General features: G+C 54.5%; 1 protein-coding gene and 1 long non-coding RNA gene across 2 annotated transcripts in view; one reads left to right on the top strand and one right to left on the bottom strand.

Annotated features, from left to right (window-relative positions):
* The window catches only part of NRTN (neurturin), a 51,927-nt gene extending 47,802 nt beyond the window's left edge, over positions 1 to 4,125 (bottom strand). Inside the window, exons 1-2 of the mRNA XM_074308803.1 lie at positions 3,936 to 4,125; positions 380 to 633 (exon numbers count right to left, since the gene is read on the bottom strand). The gene's annotated coding sequence lies outside the window, so the exon portion shown is untranslated. The remainder of the gene's footprint in view (positions 1 to 379; positions 634 to 3,935) is intronic.
* On the top strand, positions 591 to 5,468 carry LOC141565582 (uncharacterized). The gene is made up of 4 exons (XR_012489061.1): positions 591 to 1,242; positions 2,230 to 2,472; positions 2,812 to 2,899; positions 3,395 to 5,468. It is a non-coding gene; the product is annotated as an uncharacterized LOC141565582 (long non-coding RNA).
* The last annotated feature ends 324 nt before the right edge of the window (positions 5,469 to 5,792 follow it).

Here is a 5,792-nt window from a genome sequence, read left to right as displayed (position 1 = left end):
CCCAGCCCAGTGGGGGGCCTGGGCCGTGGGGAGAAAAGGGAGGGGAACGAAGTGCTGTCACTGACCCCAGCCATAACCCCCAGAAGGGAATGAGCAGGCCAGCCTAGGAGTCTCCATCTCCGGGACCCTCCTAGGCAGGAGCAGGGTCTCCAGTGACCCCACGGTTTCTCCTTTTCCATCCCCTGGCAGCCGTCTGCTCAGGATTCAGCCCCTCTGCCCCGTCCTCTCCTAAGAGCCCGGACCTCTCACTCACCCACAACGTCCATGGCCTCCTCAAGGAGCCCCTCAACCTGGAAGCCAACTCTGTCCTGTCCCAGAAATGGACCAGAAGGCCAGGAGTGGTCAGAACCTGGAGCCCAGGCCCAGCTCTGCCTCTCACCTCACTGGGTGGGACTGAGGGATTTCCTCTCTCTGCTTCTCTGTAAAACAAAGCCAGACTAGAGGGTCTTTAAGGCGTAGAAGCCCTCAGAAGCCGGCCAGTGCGATCTCCTCAGGCCATAGATGGGAAACCGAGCTCCTTCCGGCCTTCGGCTCTCTGAGCTGTCTTCGGGCCCCCGTGCCGGGGGGTGGGCACTTAGTGGCAACAGAGGTGTTCAGTTCCAATCTGTTTGGCTGTGCCCTGCTCTGATGACTCTGTTTGTTGAGGAAACAAGACTCATTCATAGAACCATTAACAGAGAAGGCAGGTAGAGTCAAAGATGAGGCTGTGGGGATTATTCGGTCAAAGCCACAGAGGGTGAGTGAGCACTTCTGGGGGGTGGTGCGGTGAAAAGTCGGGGGCCATGGATCCCCTTTCAAAGCCTCGCCTCCGAGGCTGCATGACTGAATAAGGGACCTCTCAGTCTCTTTATCTGGGAAATGGGTGTAATGCTGGAACTAATTACTTCTCAGAGATGTTGAGAGTCAACAGCTAGAGTTTATTAAACACTCACTATGAGGAAAACTTAAAAACTTTAAAGTACAATGAAAATGGGGGGAACTTACTGACTGCATGACTCCTTGAGCAAATGATTTCTCTTTCTGGGACTGTTTGCCTGACTATAAAATGAGGGGACTGGATGAGTGGTTTATAAATTGATTTCTGGAATGGGCAAACAATTACATTTTTATTTCAATAATGAATATCGCACCAAACTTATTCTGAGAAGGGGTCCAAGATACACAAAAAGAAGATGAACTCTGGACTAACCGGTCTCTAAGTCCCCTCTCATCTCTACATCCTGTGATCCTCTGACCTCTCAGGTGAGTCTGGAGGTGGGTGTTGAGGGCCAGGGAGGACTGGGAGAGGAGGGGAAGAGTGGGAGGAGGGGGCAGAGGGGAGGAAGAAGCTATAAAGTTTCCTGGGGAGTGAATTGGAAAAGCAGACCTGACTGGGCCCATTGGGGAAGAGAAAGGGAAGGGTCAAGTCAGAGATTGGGGTCCAGATGCTAACTTGTGGGAAAGGCGGAGCCTAGGATCCGGAGTCTAGGGGGCTGCCATGACCTGGGCAAAATGACTTAGAATTCCTGGAGCCAGGAAGCAGCCCCATTAGCCCCCTCAGGACAAAACGTGGTGCCATTTGGAAAAGCCATCATTCAGGAGTGAGGCAGGAAAAAGTGAGGCGGGATTCTGTGTGTGTGCACACGTGTGCACAGGAGAGATTTATCGGGACCCTGGAAAGCAGGGTTACTAGGTGGTGGCGGTAGCTGGCAGCTTGGCTGGGGTTGGGGAAGGTGGAGGATGCAGCCCACTTGACTTCACATGTGAGAATTTTATTTCAGTTGCAAATAACTTCAGGCTTTTTGACCATTGCCAATGCTGTAGGGCGGCTTCAGGGCCCAGAGGGGTGAGATTTCCTTCCCTGAGGAGCTGAGAAAGAATCCGCCTGTGCTTCCGCCTCCCAGCCCCTCACCCTAGGAAAACAATTCAAAGATCGTCACAGAGACAACAAGCCAGGAGTTAGGGCATAGACTCAGAGCAGATGGAAAGCTGCCCCAGTTTGCTCACAAAGGACACACACACACACACACACACACACACAGAGCTAGCTAGCATTTGCATAGCGTCAGAAGTTTTTGGGCAATAATCTTCCTGTACCTGCATCATTTAATTTGGCCCTCACAACAACCCAGTGAGATAAGTGCTATTCTTATCCCCTTTTACACGTGAGAACAAAGGGGCTGATTTGCTTCCCAGAGACACAGGCAGATCTGAGACATGGTTTGAACTGAGATTTTTTCTCATTCCAAGTGTACCACTCTCTCCACTGGACCACTGGCAGCTTCAGGAGCAGAGAGAAATGTTCAAGGACGGAGGAGAGCCAGAGGACAAAGATTAGACGCAGAGAGCAGATATTCAGGCACTTTTAGAGACCCTGGCACAGACATGGAGAGAGAGCCACCGCTCACTAAGTCACTGAGGCTGAATTTGAACTTAGTTCTTCCTGGCACTGGGCCCGGTACTCCGCCCACTGAGCCCCCAGCTGTTTAGGTGGTAAGTGATAAGGTGCTTGGGAAAAGTACGTTTGGGGGGGTTGACTCCGGGCCTGGGCTAAGTACAGGGGATAAAAGGCGCGACAATCCCTGTCCTTGAGGAACTTCCCTTCTAGAGGAACTTGTCCAGGCCTCGAGTCCCGACTTGCTGGCCCTGAACAGTTTTCCTGGCAAGGGTTCCGGTGGTTTGTCTAGTGTGAGACTGGAGACGTGAGTGAGTGGCCGGCCAGGGGCACTGGAGAGTTAGGAGAGCCGGGCCATGGTGGGTGCATGAGAGAGCCCGTCCAGGAGCACCGCAGGAGTTGGTTTGATCCCGGTTTATGGTTTTTATGCTGGGCAGGCTGGGTGTGCATTTCCTGCCAGGAGAGGCAGTGACCAGTAAGGAGAGGGGGACTTTCCGGTGTGAATGCGCAGATTTGGGCAAAGAGGTGAGCGTTTTGTTACGTAGCAGAACAGCCCCGGTTTCTGGGTGATGGGGATGGGGAGGAAGTTCCTTTAAGCACGGCCTCTGGGGGGGCAGAAGCGTTAGGGGGGCAGAGTTTGGGGCTCCTGATGAATGAGCTGGGGGTTCCTTCCACTGACTAAGACGGGGTTAGAGGGATGCCCCCAACCCCAAAAGCTCAGTGTTACTGGGAGAAGGGAGGTCAGGAGGGAAGGGGAAACAAGGGCTTGGACAGAGCTTACTCATCCACCTTCTGAAGACTGCCCTTGAAGCCCCTGTTCCCACAACCTCCAGAGCATCATCTCTCCAGAGATCTCTGGTCCCTAACCCTACTCCCCGCCCCCTAAGCGATTCTCCATTCTTGCTTCCCCAATCACTGCCCCACCCCCCTGGCTGGGCCAACATCCCTGCCCACACCCCCACCCCCACCTCCGGGCTCCAGCGCTGCCTTAATCCGGTCCTCGTGCTGCGCCCGAGTCAGGAGATAAGAGGCAGCTGGGGAAGAAGATAAAGGTGAAACTGAGAGTGGAGCCAGCTCCCAGCTCGCGCTCTGGCTGCGGCCCTGCACCTCCCCTCCCCCTCCCCTGCCTCCTGAAGCTGTCCTGCACCTGCAGCCCTCCACACACACGGGCCCAGCCATGGCTCTCCTCCAGAAAGGGGCACGGGGGCTGGGCGGAGACAAGGAAAAAGTCACAGAGACCCAGAGGGCCGGCGACAGAGATTGGGTCCCAGAAGCAGAAGCAGACAGAGGGATCTGTGGCCATAAAGAGAGAAGAGGGAGGCAGAGAGAGCCTCCAAAACAGTCAGAGACAGACTCAGACCCAGAGACCGAAGCCAGGAGAGGCCCAGAGAACAGGGAGGATAAAGTGGGAGAATCGGAGACAGGAGAAAGGCAGAAGAACGCTGTGGAAGGGCCAGAGACGGGCAGGACCCGAGGCTGCTGTGGCCGGGGGTCTGCCCCTGCCCTGGCCTGGTGGGAGGCACCTGCTTTCCGACCTCTGCCCCAGGAGGCTGGAAGTCACCTCTCTCTGATCGGAGCGTGGCCGTGGAGGGAGCAGAACTCCAGATCTGGACCCAGGGGGCGTAGGTTCAAATGTGGCCTCGGCTACTTTCCAGGAATGAGTGCCTCCCCCTCTCAAAGTGGCGTTTCTGTAAAATGAGACGATTAGGCTAAAAGTTATGGAAGGTTCTTCCCAGTTCTAAGTCCCATCGTCCCCCAGTAGGTCGCAACAATGGGCCTGGTCCTTGCCCCTGCAGCCCCATCCTCTCAGGAAAGGGCCGAGCCAAGGGCCCCTTGAAATCCCAGCTGCCAATCTGGTTAAGGAGCCGCTTCCTGCCTCTCCTGGGAAGGATGCTGGCAGATCAAAGGCATCTCCACCAGGACCGGGGCCAAGAGCCCCACACACACCCCTGCTGGGAGCTGTGTGCTCAGTCTGTGGTCTCCTCAGTGAGAGCCTTCCAGCAGCCTGCCCGGCCCGTGCCAGCCCACGGAGGCCCCCCCTCCCCGCAGTGCCCACGGGGTCACCACAACATTTCCTGTCGGTGGCACACAGCTACTAACTGCTCAGTCCGGGCTCGGAGCCTCAGGGATCCCGGACTCACTTCAGAGAGAAGAAACAGCTTCCAGGAGGGACTTTTCCGAGCTCACACAGCAGAGCCGAGTAGGGCTGTGGGATCTCCCACTCGGATCCAGAGCTTTATCGGCCGGGGCCTCAATGCTTCGGGGATATATTTCGCTCAAGGGCTAGTGTTCCATCCCCTGAAGCCCTCGCTGCTTCTACATGGACATGAACCCAGGGACCACATTGTCCATGGGGTTTTCTGGGCAGAAGTACTGGGGTGTTTTGCCATTTCCTTCTCCAGGGGATTAAACAAGGTTAAATGACTTGTGTGGGATAACACAATTAGTAAATACCTGAGGCCTGTCATCCTATCCATTGAGTTACCTAGATTTAGATGATCCTGGGACTAATAAGTGGTAGTTGACATTGGGAAGAATGTACCAGAATGGGGGCTGAAGTTGGTAGTATTAGAAAGATAGCTCAGTGGCCCTCGGGGACCCCGAATCCGAGGGAAGGTTGTAGCTTTGTAACAAGGACCAAGGAAGGTGCGACTTGCCCAAGATCACAGAAGCATCAATTAATCAATCAACAATTTTCCTTAAACACTTACTCTCAGGTGGCAGAGTCAGGAGAAAACTGAGTTCAAATTCAGCTCAGATACTTATCCTGGATGAGTCACTTAACCCTGATTGCCTCAAAAAAGCAAATTACTCCCCTCCCCCCCTACGGTGTGCCAGGCTCTGGGGATACCAGTGCAAAGAATGAAACATTCTCTCTTCAAAAAGAGCTTGCGTTCTAATGAAGAAATGACTTAGAAAAGTGTACTTGGAACAATATCGACAGCACAACGTTAATGAATGCTATTTATACACACACATAATTAGGGAGGGGGAGTGCAGAATGATTTCCGGCAGAAGGGGAGCTCCGAAGAAGAGGAGGTGAGAAAGGAGGGCATCCCGGGCAGGGGAGAAGCCCTGTGGGTGAGAGTGGACCCAAAGCCAGTGCAGAGGGGGGAAGGGGAGGCGTGCCCAGGGGAGCTGGAGCACGTGGGGGCCAGGTTGTTCGGGGCTTGAACAGCCTAACACAGGAGTCTCTGCCCTGAGGTGGGTAGTCATGTGGTGAGAGGTGAGCTTAAGGAAAATCGCTTTGGCAGCGTGGGTGGGATGGAGTGTGCTGAGACCCAAGGCAGGGAGATCAATTAGGAAGCTGTTGCAATAATCTAGGCAAGAAGTGATGAGTGGAGAGAAGGAAATGAGAGCTTCCCTGGAGGTAGAAGCAGCCAGATCTCGGCTCCATGGAGGGAGGAGCGTCAAGACT

Source organism: Sminthopsis crassicaudata, chromosome 1 (genome assembly GCF_048593235.1).
Source record: "Sminthopsis crassicaudata isolate SCR6 chromosome 1, ASM4859323v1, whole genome shotgun sequence".
Lineage (NCBI taxonomy): Eukaryota > Metazoa > Chordata > Mammalia > Dasyuromorphia > Dasyuridae > Sminthopsis > Sminthopsis crassicaudata.
Note: the sequence above shows the minus strand (reverse complement) of the source record. Positions and strands in the feature narration are given on the sequence as shown.